The sequence below is a fragment of the Protopterus annectens genome, chromosome 14.part0, assembly GCF_019279795.1.
Source record: "Protopterus annectens isolate FY-2018-M chromosome 14.part0, PAN1.0, whole genome shotgun sequence".
Lineage (NCBI taxonomy): Eukaryota > Metazoa > Chordata > Ceratodontiformes > Protopteridae > Protopterus > Protopterus annectens.
In genome coordinates, this window is record NC_056748.1 from 8,780,162 (window position 1) to 8,796,742 (window position 16,581).

Here is a 16,581-nt window from a genome sequence, read left to right on the forward strand (position 1 = left end):
CACAGTGGTATTATTGCATTGCATAACACATTATGCAACTGTGTCAGTACAGGGGTACTTTGCACAGTTTTTGCACAGTTGATGTAGGGCTAGGTACAGACTACCAGTCGAAGGTTATTTGGTGTTGTACCATAATATTTCATACCACATTTATGGATGTGTGTTGGTAGTCTGAGGACATGAGGATGCAACCTAGAATGCAGCTTTTGCCACTGTCACCTGTACCTGACTCATCTGTGATGAATTATGTTGGAGTAGTGGTCTTTACTTCTGAGTAGCCTTTATGAATATGTGGACACCACCACCTGGAGTGGTCCATACCAGCGTTATGGCCCACATGTCTGGATCTGAGTTATATGGTGGTAGTGCTATTGTGCACTACAGAGCCTTCAGCCAGGTGTTCCTCACTGCACAGATGTCAGTATTCCCCACTGTAGGTTCTACATTGAGCAAATGGATTATGAAAGCCACACATCTAGCACTGGTTAGCATAAGCATCCAATGCAATTGTCTTGTAGGTGTCAGGGTGTTACTTCTGTGTTTAGGACATTTGCCTTGGAATGGCACTATATGGGTAAATGTGACCTAGGTATTATCCACACTCCCTTGAATCATGGATGCATGTAATCTGTGACAAAGGCTTGTCTTCTTTCAGTCATGTCATCCTGGAATGACAGACACTGGACAACATAATTACAGTAGGACATTGGCTCATTGTTTTGGTCAAGCAGTTGCCACTCATACCATGACATCACTGCGAGTGGCAGTATTGTGCTTGGTATCAAATGCTACATCTAAGGTGAAGGACAGCAGCAGATGTTGTGTAGATGACCAATGTCAGATATACTTAGTGGAGTGGTCCTGCTAATAATGACAACAACTAACACAGCCGGGAGAGGTCATCTTGACACCTGCACCTCAGTACCATTAGACAATGGGGCTCACATATTATGCTTGCACATGCCACTGTCCCAACCTGATATCAATGTATGCCTTTTGTGTACACATATATAAACAAAATTTAAAGACCCGCCTTTACTATTTTTCAAGGGCTTGCTCATGTTCATGCTATCAGGATGAATGAAAGCACTTACGATTAAATATTGGATTGGATTTGAGTGGAGTTTAAGTGTCTTCATTAAACATCCTTGTCTGCATTTTTAAAAAGTTATAAAGTATCACATTTATAAATAAAGGGACACAATGAAGAGTAATAAGGCAACAGGGTGATTAGAGGAGAAAATTATAGAGGATGAATGTGTTTGGGTAAAAAGATAGATGACATATAAGTGAATTTAACAGATTTATTTGGTATAGAAAGAAATGGTTAATTGAATTTAAATGTAAGATTGACATATCAGTCTTTCACCTGAGATAAAGTATGTGTGTTAAATTAAAGTTATATGAGTCTTATTAATATGCTGTCCTATGTATTGAAAGTTCTTTAGATAGATGCCCAGGAAATGTAATGAACAAAGAGGTTACAAAAACAATGCCATATTATCAAGATGGATGCTGCTAAACTGCATAGTTATAACAATATGTACATAAGAGTGATTGGAACTCTGCCTCATTATAATGTGCAAATATTGTAAATATGTTAATTGTCGGATAATAGGTATAAAGAAAATTTTTTCAAAAGAAAAAGAAAACACAGGGCAAACAATGTATTATTTTTCATTCTGGATGGAATTAGAAAGAAATAAGCTATTGATTAAGTACATTCTTCTGTGGATTCAAAAGGTAGTGATATGGCAGGTCTATATTAGATCCACAAAAACCCTTTACACCAAATGGCTCTTTGCTGAATGCTGTCAAAATCTTACTTCATCGAATGGCCGTTTCAGAGAATTTTTTCCTAGGGAAAAAAAACACTTGGCCATTATCAGGAATTTGCCCTTTTCCCCACTGTAGTGTGATCTCATAGTTGGTATATTTAGTTGGGGGGGTTAAGGCTCTCACTTTGGAGGGTTTTAAATTTTGTGAAGTTTTACTTTTGCCAAGTGTTTTTTCCCCCTAGGAAAAATTCACTGAACTGGCCGTTCGACAGAGTAAGATTTCGACAGTTAGTGTTCAGCAAAGAGCCGTTTGCTGAAAAGGGTTTTCACAGATCTAATGCAGGCCCGATATGGCAAAATAAGTGAGCCATGTGGTCCTTTTCTATTATCAAAATCTCTGTTTCTGGTGTAATAACTTTGATTAATCTCAAAATTAACAGTCTCTTATTTTGAGCTAGTATCAAACAGTGGTACTGCAAAGATGATTTTGCAGCAGTAGATATCAAAATAAGTTCTGGGCATCAGAAACTGTTTTAGTTTGCAGTGCCAGGTGATGCAATAGCATGGCTGAGTTAAGTTACATGACAGTGATGCATAACAACACTGACTAATCAAAGATATAAGCTGCCAAAAGGAAGGCAGGTTCATACATTTTGTAAAGGTCAACAGGTCTTGTCAAAACCTTAAACATAGATTCTGGTTCCTAGGTGCAGAGAGATAAAGGCCTACTGTTCTCCAAATGACAAGGTTCAAGAAATGGCCAAGCACTGGAGAAGTCAGAGGAATGGGAATACAGGCAGTACCAACTCACCCATCCCAGGTGGAATGAGTTGGCTAAGTCTCACTGCAAAAGCTCCACCTTATGGAAAGCCTGAGATGTCAGCTCAGGGCATTGGGGCCTGATGAACATTAGCTTAAACAAAGGGAATATACAGTCTAACTAACCAATATGAGTGTGTGTGGACAGTATCAGCTCCAGCTTCCTTTTCTTGCCGAGGCACAATAAAGATATAGTAGCTAGCTGATTCACTGAGTTGTTCCCACTAGAGCAATGGCCTCTTTTCAAGGGAGATCCAAGGTGGTATTCATACTGACTAGGGGAAATTTGGCCAGGACACTGGGGAACTTTCTCTACTGTTTTGCATACTGGGAAGCTACTGAGTGCAACATTTCCTGCTACTGGTCTGAGTGCGTAGGTGGTTTGAAGAAGCAGGAAGATAGAATGGAGCTTATAGATGGTGGAGATGTAATAGATTTGCAAAGAGAAATAGAATCTTTGAAAGTTGAGGAAAGAAAAGAGGTGCGGAGGGGAAAAGTGATGCTGAACAAACAGAGGTGCATGGTGGAACATGGTATAGAAGGAATGGTGTGCCTGGAGAGGTTGAAGACAGTCAAGTCTTCACAAAAGCAGCATGGAGCAACAAATAAGGTAGAAGTTGAATCATTTTTGGATTTGGAGGATATTTTTCAACAAAATCTTCTTAGAGAAGAACATTCAGCAGAAATGTATGTTGTTATAATCCTCCAATCAGGAAGGTTCTGGGATGTGTATTTCAAAGAGATGATGGATCAGAGAAAACCAGAAAGCGAGGTAGCAGCTTTATGGGGTGAAATCATGGAGAAGATACAGGAGAAAAAGGTAGCGGAGACTGCAATAAATAAAAGGTCTCATGTGCAGATAGTAAAAGAGGGAGAGAAATTAATGGAAGAAGTGAAAGAGATTGCAAAGAAGAAGGTTGTAATAAGGTTAAATAACAAAGAAGAAAAAGGTCTCAAAAGGTATGAGGTTTGGGACACTATGATTGTACCATTGAGTATTTCACCCAAAGAGATATGACTTTTCATTCACATTAATAAACATATTGTGACATTTTGTTTGAAACTGGACAGTATATGGAGAATTTACTAGAACAGTATGAGTTAAAAAGAATTGGAATCCGTGTAACTTATATGGTGCAAGCGTTTGAGAAACTAAAAAAAAGAATTTTCATGCAATTTAAAATGGAGGTCGAAAAAGTGTTAAAGGACTATTTAAAGACTTTATGTAAAGACGTTATGGACACAACAAAAATATATGATGATAGAGGTTTACAGACTGGGGGGTTTGGAATGTGGGGCAATTTTGAAAATGGAAAATGAAAATTTTGAAAATGGAAAATAAAAATGTTATATATATTCTAAGTGTGATAAACATAGATGGTAATAGAGGATTTGTTAGATATAGAGGACAACCAAAAACATGCTTTTTCTGTGGAAAGGATGATCATTTGATTAACAACTGTGATAAACATGTTTTATTTGTTGGAAACCAGGGCATGAGGCTAAGAAATGTGATATGATATGTAAAGAATGTAGGCAAACTGGGCATGTATCGATGGATTGTGAGGAAAATACCAAAACTATAGAACAAGATCAGATATAAGAATCTGTATGTAATATAAAAACAGACATATAAAAGGAGGATGACGGACAAATTACTAGACAAGAAAGTAATAAAGATTTAACACTGGTTAAAAAATTAAATAAGTGAGAAAGAAGAAGTGGTGCAAGATACAACTAAAGAGGAATATCTAACTGGCAAGTAGTGAGAGGAAAAAAAATCTATAGGGAAAAGGGTGAGGGAGAGAAAATGGAAATTTAAAAGTGTAATTGTGAAAGAAAACAAAAAAGGTAAAGGATAAAAGTAAAAGGAGATAATCTTTTTTTTCTGAAAAGAGGCTGAAAATCTTAGCAATAAATGTTAACACTATAAAGCATATTAAAAGATGAATATGCATATTGGAATGGTGTCAACACTTGATATGCATATAACTGTATTAGAAGAGGAAAGCTTACAAACTGAAGTGTTTTAGGGCAGAACCATTATTTGGAAAAATGGGAAAAGATACATGCTCAGGAATAGGTGTGTTATGTCAGGAAAATATAAAAAAATAGATATTACAATAGCAGAATTGGAGAGAATAATAGCAATATATCTAAGGTTCAAAAAAGAGATGCACAGAATTATTGCACTGTATGCGTATGTTACAAAGAAAGAGAGAGATAATGTTTAAAAATATATATATAATGTAGGAATTAATATGGACAAAATATTAGTAGAGAACTTTAATTTTAATTTAACCAAAAGAAAGAAGGAAGGAAGTGATGTTAAGAGCATATATGAGATAATGAAAAGTGGAAAGCTATATACATATATATATGGGACAACATACATTGCACGTATAAAAGAAATGAAATAAGAATGGAAACTAGTTATTTCCTAATATAAAACAGTTTGAAAATTTTACAAAAAGGAATAAAAGTAACTTTTTTTTTAGTTTTTTTTAGATCATTTAGCTATATATTTAGAAGTGCAACAGAAAGAAGAATATATAAGAATTAGTAAAGGCATTAAGAAACAATGAAAAAGATTTAGATAAAGAAGATATGAAGCAGATTATTAAATGATGGAAATATCATATAAATATGATTTTTTAGGAAAACTGGACAAATTGGTGGATAAATTGTAATGAAAAGTATAAAAAATGCTTTTTGGATTGTCAAGCCAGGAAGAGAAAGAGAAAAAATAAATAAATATATAGGCAATTGACTCAGGAGATATTTAGAGAAGTACTAAGAGATAAGACAACTTTTTATGAAAAGGAAAATAAAATATATGATTTAAATAAGAGGGGATTAAAAAGATGTTATTTAAACAAAAATATTTCTTACAAGGGAAAATAGAAGAGGTGGCTCTGTATTTCAATACATTAGTAAAGAAAATAAGAATGTAAAAAGAGCATTGAAAAATAATGAAGGAGATAGAATGACTAAGCAAGATAAAATATTTGAGGTAATAAGGAAGTATATAGAGAATATTTTTGTAAAGAAAGAGATAAGAGAAATGCAAAAATGGAAAGTTAAAAAGTTGAGTAAGGAGGATAATGAACGTTTGGAAAAAATATAAGTATAGATGAATTAAATGGAAGTTTAAAAGAAATTAACTAGGATAAAACTATGGGAAGAATAGATGGTACTGAATATCACATGTATAATATGAAAGAATGGCAAACATGTACTTTGTGGAGGTACTGAATGAATGGTTAGAGATAGAAGTGGTAGAAAAAGAAATATGTACTGGGATTATGAAATGTTTATGGAAAAAAGGAAAAACAGATGATATAAGAAACTGGAGACCAATAGTGTTGAATAATACTGATTATAAAATCTTTATGAGAATAACAAGTAAAAGAATAGCAAATAAAGTAGACAAATTACTTGAATATACATTTTTTTGGAAAAAAGGGAAAAGGAAGTCACAATTTATTAAGGATATAAGAGTGGTGATAGAGGTGATAGATGATATAAACAAAAAGTTTAAAATTAAAGTTATGGTAGAAGATATGAATAAAGCATTTGATAGAATACAATATGAATGTTTATGGGATATATTAAGGGATTATAATATAAATGAAAAAATAAAGATAATTAAGTCAATATATGAAAAGGATAACGTGAGAGTAATTTTAAATGGATGGTTGAGTGAAAAAATAGTAACAGTGTGTGAGATAAGCAAAGGATTTTCTGCAAGTACTATTTTATTTGCGTTAGTTATGAATGTGATTGTCAGTAAAATGAATAGAGTATTAGATATTACAAGTTATAAGATGACAGAAGAAGAAATATGAATTCCAGTAATTCTCACTTATGCAGATGATATAGTTTTATTTACTAAGAATAAGGAATGGATGGGACAAGGAATTAGAAAAATAAATTACTAATTGAAAATACTTGGTTTATGTATAAGTAGAGATAAAAGCAAAGCATATGGATTTAAGGGAAAGATAGAAGGTATTCATGATGAAGTTATAGACATATTGGGAATAATATTTGGATCGAGAGAACACAAAGCAAAACAATGGGTGAAAATCTTGCAGAAATTGAAAGATATGTGTATGTTTTTGAAAGCATATAAACTGTCATAAAAATGATTCTTTTAGGCAAATTGGCCTATTTAACAAGTGTATATGAGCCAGTCCAAGAATGAAAAAGAAATAATATGCATTGTATTGTCTTTCATATGGGGATCTAGCCTAAATCCAGTTAGAAGAGGGATTTTGTATGTTAAGGAAGATGATGGAAGACTAGGGTTAATAAACCCAATTATTCATGCAGCTTCCTTGAATTTATATAGAGCTTTGGTATTAATTAAATAAGAGAACAGGAATTTAGTATAACATATATTGAATGTTAAATATAACATTTTTTTGGAAAGGATAAATCTATGGAAAAGATGGAAAAATCAAGTAAAATTAAAATATATAAAATAATATCAAAACAATTTTTATGGAAATTGAATATAAATGATGTTTAGAAAAAAACAGGAAAGAATGGTATTTGAATATAATGAATGCATATTATTATATCTTCAAATTGAAACATTTAGAGAGTGAAAACTGCTATTAAAATTATATATATATATATATATATATATATATATATATATATATATATATATATATATAGTGTAAGAAAATACAAGAATGTAAAGATTTTGTGTGGAGACTGATGATAGGAAAATTACCTGTTAAAGCTAATATACCTTATAAAAATATAGGAAAAAGTTTGTATTTATTGTGGGGGGTTGAAACAGTGGAACATGTATTTTTAAAATGTTCTAGAGTAAATAATTTGTGGGAAAATATGTGAAAATAAGCTGTTGAAAGGTTTCGATAAGGCTAAAGATCTGAACATGAATATATTTGAATATGGGTATTATAGTAATAAAAAAAACTAAAAGAGACTAAGAAAAATGATAGAAAAATATTTTACATTTTATGGAACAATATGAAATGAAAGACTTAATGAAGTGATGTTCAGTGGGAAATGGATATTATCTGAGATTGTGAAAAAAAATGTATGGCTATGGAGAAAGGGTGAGGGGATTATTAAAGCACTTCAGATTGTTTTGTATTATATAAAACTGTAATTAATAGTAAATAATGTATATCATGTAAATAATATATATAAGATGTAATACCCAATAAAGAACCTGTACTGTTTTTGATAAGTGCTGTGGGATCGTTTACATCCAGGTGAGCTACCACCACCTCAGGCAGGTGAGACCTCAGTTTAATGTCTCATCCAAAGGATGGCACACCCCTTAAGCTGTACTGCAGTGTTAGTATTGTAAAATGATTCTTAGTATCTGGTGTGGGAAAAGAACCAACAGCTTCCTGCATCAAAGGTAAGGGTGCTACCTGTTGAGCTACTGAGAATACAAAGAAACATGTCAGCTTTCCAGCCTCCTTCAGCCCCAATAAAACAAAAACTGCACTAAGCAAATGCAGCAACTTGAACTGCTTATTATTCTATAAATAGTGACTCCTTTACTGAAATAACACCAATGGAAATAATTTAGATTTGAATGTTTTGCAGAAGCACCCTACCGTTCAACTTATTTGGTCAATTAATTCTGGACAAAGCCAAAAATAATTGGGGGAATAAAATCAGGGAAAAAATTAAACATTACCCTAACTCACTTAAAATGTTATTAGAAGCCAAATTTTGCATCAATATGCATTTTTGAACAGTAAGATGAATAAAGCTCTAATGGCTGTCATTACTGACTGTAAATGAGGCTTGGCACAAGCCAAGTTGTCCTGGGACATCTTCAAGGGGGTGTTAGGTTCATATTAATGGGAGCTCAATGGGTTGTGGAGGTGAAAGGGTTAAATGGTGGGAGGTTTGATTGGAAGGAAATGAGATAAGGGTGGGAGGAGCTTAAGAGATTTAAAGGAGTGTAGCTGGGTAAGTAATCACAATTTGGCGTGAACTTGCTAGGGTGAGCTCATGCCCAAGATGACCTGTAGGTATTCCCAGTGAGCAGGTAAGCCTTGGGTTGGTCAGGGGCAGGTGTTTTGTATAGTTAGTAGTTTGTGTTTTTCTTTTTTTCACCATTCTTGCTGTGGTTGGCTATGGGGGATAGAGCATTTGAGGCAGCAATTGTGGTGGAATGCATATCATTGAACTGGCCATTGCTGGGTTGTGTTCTTTTGTTAGAAGGTGCTTTCAGAGTTTTAGAGAAGGGAGGGTCGGTGAAGTATCGTGGTTATGGGTTACCTGTTAGTGGATATTTCTTTAACTCCATTAAAAATATTAATATATATATATATATATATATATATATATGGTTTGTCGGTGCTGTGGTTGAAGCAGGCGCTTATCTTGCTCTCCCCTTTTGGCATGTATTTTTGTTGTTTTGTTCTTGTCAGCACCATGGCCATGTTAATGTGCATCTCTCAGCTGAAGCTGCCAGTGGCTTTTGCGGATTCTGAGTAACATAGAGTAACGGCTGCCACTGCACATGCACTGGTGGTGCAAAATGTCAGTGGAGTATGGCCTTACTGTTAACGGTATAGCTTTTTGCAGGAAGGGAATAGAGGTTGGAAGGAATAGGCCTCTCCACTGCACAGATTCACAGTATGTCCACATTTATGCCTCAGTTGTTTGAGCGATGGTATTTGAGACTGGTGCCCATTAGTGAGGGTTTGCAGATTTCATTGGATGCTGAGTTTAGAGAGAGTGAGCTTCAGTTACATTTGCTAGGTTTACTGCTGTCAGCATTGAGGGCTTTTTTGCTTTTCTTTCACTCATGTGGGTCCTGGGTGACTTGTGGGGGTTGGGGGGGGCTAGAAAGATCGGAGAAGGCTGTGTCCAATGTTTTCATGGGTATTTTGAGTGACGAGTTATGCTTCAGTCTGTTAAATTTTGAGCTAACATACAGTTATACTGAATGCCAATGAAGTAGACATTTGTATTGTGGTGGTATATTTGGTGGTGGACATGGGAGTGCAACTCATGCCTCATGTGTACTTTCCAGTTGATTTGGTGCTCTGAGACATGGCGACATTTGTGGTAACTGTTCGCGGCTCTCAGGTCAGATGGAGCTCATGCTAAGTGCATCTTTTCACAGGCTTTGGGTGGGCAGCATGGTGGGTGGCCTATGGCGGTCCATCTTTAATTCAGCTAGTACATAACATTACAAGATGTGGGGTCACAAAGGGGGTGGGATGCGGGCTTGAGCATCTTGTGGGGACCAGAGTGAGTGCTGATGGGGCGGCTGAAAAGGTTTGCTTGATATATGGCTGTCAGCATGCATTTAGGCAGGGTGTGGTGTATGGTTGGCTGCATACATCTGAGCAAAGGTAACATTGGGTGGGCGGGGTCTGCGTTCATTGGTGGGAGCTTACAGTTTGCTGCCAAGGTGATAGTTTTTGTCTCATCTAAAAAAAAAAAATCTGCTGTGCAGATTTGGTGGGGATACCAGGTTTAATTCGGTATTTTGGTCTGTCCTTCATGAATCTGTGGTGCTCTAGTAGAGTGGAGGTGGGTGACATAGAATTTCTGAGTTTCAGAATGCATGTCAATGCAGCATCTGATTTCATATTCAGGCTGGGCATTTGCAGATGGAATAATCATGAGCTAGTGGTGGCTCACGGCGCATGTGCGTTTGTCGGGTTTGTAGCTGGGTTTCTCAGAGTTTCCTCAGGTTTGTGCATAGAGGGCTTACTTCCAGGGTTGCCCTTTCATGATGGATAACAGTGATTTCATCTGCCAGGACTGCTGTTCCTGGTGATAGTGAGTTTTGCAGGCTGGGACGCACATTTGCTCTCGGCGCATGCACGATTCTAAGTGCTGTTCTCAACAGTCATAACTGCCAGCAAGAAGTTCTGGTACAAGAAACGATGCATGAACCGATCTTTCTGGGACAGCTTGAATTCTGTAAAATCTGCAGAAAGAGTTTTATTTGTTATTAAAACTCACTGAGTATTTCAGAGTGATTTTTTTCTGCATGCTAATTATTACAGACTGTCTAGTTGTCAAGTCTTGTAAAAGGGATATTGCACCTAACCTAATAGAACTGCATCTGAATTGAAAGGCAGACTGTCTTAGGGTTATATTATCATACTTTTAACTTAACATAGCTTAGTATGTAACATATTATTATGCTTGTCAGAGAAGTGTACCTAATCTTGCTGTACACAAATATTGTGATGCAAGAAAAAGCTAATGACTTTTATCTTTTATTCACATTGGAAATATACTGGTATTAACCAACAACAGCTGGCAACTGCTTCCATCGATTGTTGCAGCAAATATATATAAAAACGTACAATAAGAAAAAAAAAAAACTACTTAGGTTCATAGGTTCATACTAGGCTATCTGCCCAAAGGCATTTATAAGCCTAGCCCATAGTTATGTGGCTTTCGCCACCCCTTTAGTTTGAATAAAAACTATGCCTATCATTTTTCTGTGCCTCTGTCAAGCAGTGACACTGAAGTAATCCCTGGGGTATATCTGCGATCTCCCATCCATTGGTCAAGATTCCTCTTGAACAAGGCCAGCGAGGTGCTCTGCCTCACATGTACCGGGATTTTGTTCCACAGCATAGGGAGTCTCTGGGTGATGAATCTGTCCCTCCAGCACGTTCTATTTATAACCGTGTCAAGGTTTAAGTCTCCCGCCCTTGTGGTTCTGAGGGATCTAGATTTTTTGAGGTGAAGCATATTCATCAAATCTGGGTTTGACATGGCCTTATATGTCAGGCACAGGTCACCTCTGAGCAAGCGGTATGAGACTGAATAGAGCTGGAGTTCTTTCAGTCGGGCAGCATAAGACATATTTTTGAGACCCTTTATCCTTTTGGTGAGGAACTTTTGGGGCCTTTCAAGCTGCATCAGGTGTCTGGTCAGATACATTCAATGGGCATTGTACTCAATCATAGGTCTAATGAGTGATGAGTAAAGGGGGACGATGACCTCCCTTGATCTAGATGTGAATCCCTTCATGATCAGGTGGGCGATATAGAAGGTTTTCCTAACTACTTTAGCAACATGAGTGTCAAGCGAAGGCTACTGTCAACTTGGGTCCCCAGATCCCTGATGACTTTTCTGTGCTCAGTGGATTGCCACCTATATGGTAGCTAGGGTAACCTTGTTTTTCCCGAAGGTATGACTATGCATTTTTGGCGTTTAACTTCAGGCCATGGCTCTGGCACCAGTTATCCGTTTCTGTGAGGCCTTTCTGGAGGATATCTGTGTCAGATGTGTTTTCGACTATGGCCCAGTTTGCAGTCATCTGCAAACTTTGTCAGCCATAACCCTCCTGTGTTTGCTTGTACTTCAGAAAAGTAGATGCCGAACAAGAGTGGACCCAGGACTGAGCCCTGTGGGACACCACTTGTGACAGGCTTTGAGTCTGACATGGCTCCAGCAACTCTGACCCTGTGGGTTCTGTCACTTAGCCAGTTTGCAACCCATCTTGTGATGTATGGGTTTACATTCAAGCTGATGAGTTTTTCGATGATACCTGAGTGGGGTATTGTGTCAAGGCCTTTGCCAGGTCGAGGTAGGCTGTATGGACTGCCTTTCCTCATCAATGGCCTTGGTGACTGTTTCAAAAAGTCAACCAAGTTTAAGAGGTAGGATCTGCCTTTGACAAAGCCAAACTGGGTTGGATCCAAAGTCTGCAAGTTCCCTATGTCTTTATTTATGAGTTCCATTATGATCCTCTCCATGGCTTTGCAGATAAGGCTTGTCAAGCTAATGGGCGGTAATTTCCAGGGTCTGTGGAGGCACCGCCCTTATGAAGTGGGACCACAGTCGCCGTCGCCACTCCTTGGGTACGTATCCTGAGGTGAGGCTAAGATTAAACAGCTGTCCTAACTGTGGGTTTAATTCCTCGTTGAGTTCATGAAGCACACAGCCAGGGACACCATCCGGTCCCATGGATGCTGTGTTTTTTGCCTTAGTGAGGGCAGTTCTCACCTGGGCGTTGGAGATGTTTGGGGGGCTACAATCCTCTGGAATAGATATCTCTCCTTTTGGGGGGGGGGAGAAGTTTGCACTGAACCTGTCAGCCAGTATGTTAGCAATGTGTGTAGGTTCAGTAATTTTCACATCATTTTGAACTAATTCTGAGCATATCTGGGAGTTTCCTCCTAGGTTTCTAACATAGCTAAAGAAGGCCTTATGATTGTCTTTAGAGTCCTTGGCGATTTTTCTCTCAAAATATACAACCTGAAATTACTTCTGCAATCTTAAATAGAACAATTTAAAAACTGTTTTGGACAAAAGAAAGAAAGAAATATCTCTTTTATGTGCCGATTTTGTGAGTAGGTATAAAGAACGTCCAAACAGGATAGCTAAGGGCATCCATTATAATTACTGTTATGTTTCACTACTGCACTTTGGCTTGCCTTCTTCTACTTTGCAGACATTTAGTGTGAGAGTACAGCACATAGTACTGTTATTCCACATGCACAATATAATTACAGGCAATTAGTTACCAAAATTAAATGCAGGAGACACATAGTCATATATGTGCTTTTCTGGTATTTAAACATAAACTTTTATTATAAATATTACCAATATGTTATTCCTTTATAGGGATGCAATAAAAGCAAAATTGTTGCATTTTAATGCATGACCAATAAGTTTCCAACGCTTTCAAATAATAACATTTACATGTCATGTCTGTGTTTTAATATGTGCCCTCTCAGTCTCTCTTTCTCTCTCGCTCTCTGTCGGATTCCTAGGTTGGTACAGGTAGGGTCTTAAACAAATCCATGAGGGAATAAGTCACATGGTATCCAGAGATGCACCAGTCATGGTGTTTACAGTTGTGAGTTTGTAGCTGTGATGCATGAGCTTTCACTTATCAAACGACCGATCCTGCAGAGACAGTCAATCCAATACTGACTGTTGTCACTGTAAACTATTAAGGGCATAATCTAGACAAACAAGCTAATTGAAGATGCATCAGACAGTTAGAATGGTATTAAGCCTGTTTTCTGAATGTGGTATTAACAATGTGCATGTAACTCAGATGTCCTTACACTCTGACAGCAGCACTGTCATGAAGTTAGCATCATTTCATAAATGCTAAGTACCGTTCATTAGGAGTTTTATAAACATCTCAAGTGAAATAGATGTCATTAACTATAAAGGGACAATCTAACAAAAATATATCATATAATTCATCTAGCGCCCATGCAGAAGGGCTATCTGCATCTTTACTGTAAACAATATGTACAGTCCTATTGCCTTTCACCTGCTTATATTCTTTATGTTGTGGGATGTGTCCCCTCCCCAATGTACAAATCATGATGTCTAACCAGCTTGACAGTTCTCTGTTTATGTTGTGTGGTATTGTATGGGCAATCTGTTACAGGGTCTGGGAGTCTCTTGGTTAGGAACCTATCCCTCAAGCATGATTTGTTCATGTTGATGACAAGGTTTAGATCCTTGGAGCATGTGGCTGTGATACTTTTAATATATTTCACTGGTAGTTAAATTTATTTTGGGGTATTTCATAGATTCCTAGGAAGCATTGCTTCAGTTATGGCTGCTTTGTCATAGATTGGAGTGTCGGTGGTACATTCCTTCCTGGGTTGGCAGGATTGGTTGTCACTGAAGATGTCTTGGAATGAGGTATGTATTGTGGATGTTTTACCTGTCTTTTCTTTCTTGCAGATGGGGTCTTGGAACGCTGGGGTTGCAGTTTGGAATAGGTGGGTATAAGGTATAGCCTTCTTGTCCCTATATGAAGGTTTAATTTGTCTTTTTTCTTTGTAGATGATAGTGTGCCATGTTCCATTGGTGAAATACAGTGAGTTCGCAGATGATCATGCTTTGGTATCGAATAAGCGTTGGGGTCATTGGGTGAGTAATCAGAAATGGATAGGTTAAAAGGCAAGCACAGTGATTTGGAAGAAGAAAAAGAAGAAGAAGAAAGAAGCACAACCAATTTTTTGTTTACTCTTGAATAAGTAGTATGTTTTATGATCTTATTTGATTGTCATAGTGAGAGTGGTTTTGCTGCATGTTTAAATCTGAATGCATGTTTCAATGGAAGTCTTGATCACTTGGGTGGGCACATTGAGGTTACAGATGGAGTGCTGAGCGAGTAACAGTCAATGCCCTGATGGAAATGGACTTGAAAGGTAATGGGTTTTGTTTTGTGGATGTTTTGAGTGCTGGAGAGGCTATAGGTATTAGGTAATTTATTCAATGGTCATTAAGACACATTACAGTTGGGGCAGTGGTGATTTCTTACTGATGTAGGACATTTTTATTTGGCCAGTTTGAGTGAGTTACGTTGGTAGGGTTAATAGTTGAAGTAGTTTAATTTATGCATGCGGGATAGGGTCGGTATGTCATTAATCTTGTGTTGACCAGGTGGCATAGGATATTTTCATTTTAGTATAACCTGCTTGACCTGTGGCATATGGCATTTTCAGTCTGGTATATTGTTGGTGGCATTCAAGGGTATTGATAGAGTAAAGAGGGGTCAGGCTGCTAAAGCCATCATGGGGTTTAGGTGCTTTACTTTTGCTATGGGTAGCTGGTATTGGCAAGGCGGTTGTTAAATGGCATTTTGAAATTCTTCAGGTTCTGCATGTCATTAGGCAAGTAAAAGGAATTGTTTGGGAAGGGTGATATGCAATTGTTTTAACTTGGTGGTTGGGGTGGAGTAGTCTTGCTCCAGTGGCAGGTGATGCTTTGGTAAGCATTAGATAATTGTCAGGGGATGATAATGTCCTGGTAATTATTGTACACTGAATGATGTTTGGAAGGGTGGCTAGCTGATGGAGGTTGATGGTGAGGGGGAACAGCTTGGGCAGGCTGGTGGCAGAGAAGAGGAACAGGCTTGCACTCTTCTGTTCCCCCATGGTGTCTGGTGGTACATTTCAAGGTGTTTTGGTTGAATAGATAAGCAAGCGAAGGTAAGGACGCTGCTTATTTGGTTTGAAGGTAATTCAGTGAATGGTTTAGTAAGTGAGCAAAGGTATGGACGCTGCTTACGGGGTTAGATGAGCAGGTATGCTGTCCTGATTAATATTATAAGGTGGTTTGGTTTATAAGTAAATTAAGTGAGCAAAGGTATGTACGCTACTTACTGGGCAGGATGAGCAGGTATGCTGTCCTGGTTAACATTATAAGGATGTTATAAGTAAAATAAGTGAGCAAATGTATGGGTGCTGCTTATTGGGGCAGGATGAGCAAGTACGCTGTCCTGATTAACATTGTACACTATGTCTTGTTGTATTTAACAAATCTGGTAATCATAGTTATGTTATGGAAGTTTTAATAAAGGTCGTCAAATGTCATTCGGTGTGTTGTGTTTATTGAAGTGGACCGGGACAATTATGAGTGATTTACCAGAAAATCAAAAATTATATGGGGGTAGGGCAAATATTTGAAGCAAAATTAGGGACATTCTTCCAAAAACAGGGACAGTTGAGAGATATGGGTACCACTAAAAAGGGAATGCCTTGTCATAATAACCCATTTCAGGATTTGAATACTTTTTTAGGATGTGCAGGATTTTAAATGGTGCAGCTATAATTTTCTGAATGTTATTATAACTGTCTATGAACAATTCATATAAATATAAACAAGCAGGAGACTAAGAATTTGTGGTTTTAATGACAGAGGTAATTAAAACTACATATCCTTAAATTCTTAAGCTCAATCGTCTTCATTTTTCAGACAGTTTAGTATGGTTTGACATTACTATAACATCTACAGTACCAACAAGCAACAGAATTAAAGAAACTGCAGCCAATAGTCAACTTCCCATTTTCAAAATATGGGACACTATACTACCTCTCATATGGTGGAACAAACTGCCATAATGTGGAACATTTACTAACAACTAGGAAGGGAGCTCACAACATGGTTAAAATGTTACTCTTTACTTGTTTTACCACATACCCAGTTCTTCGACTGTTAGATACTCTTAGGAGAATCAACTTAA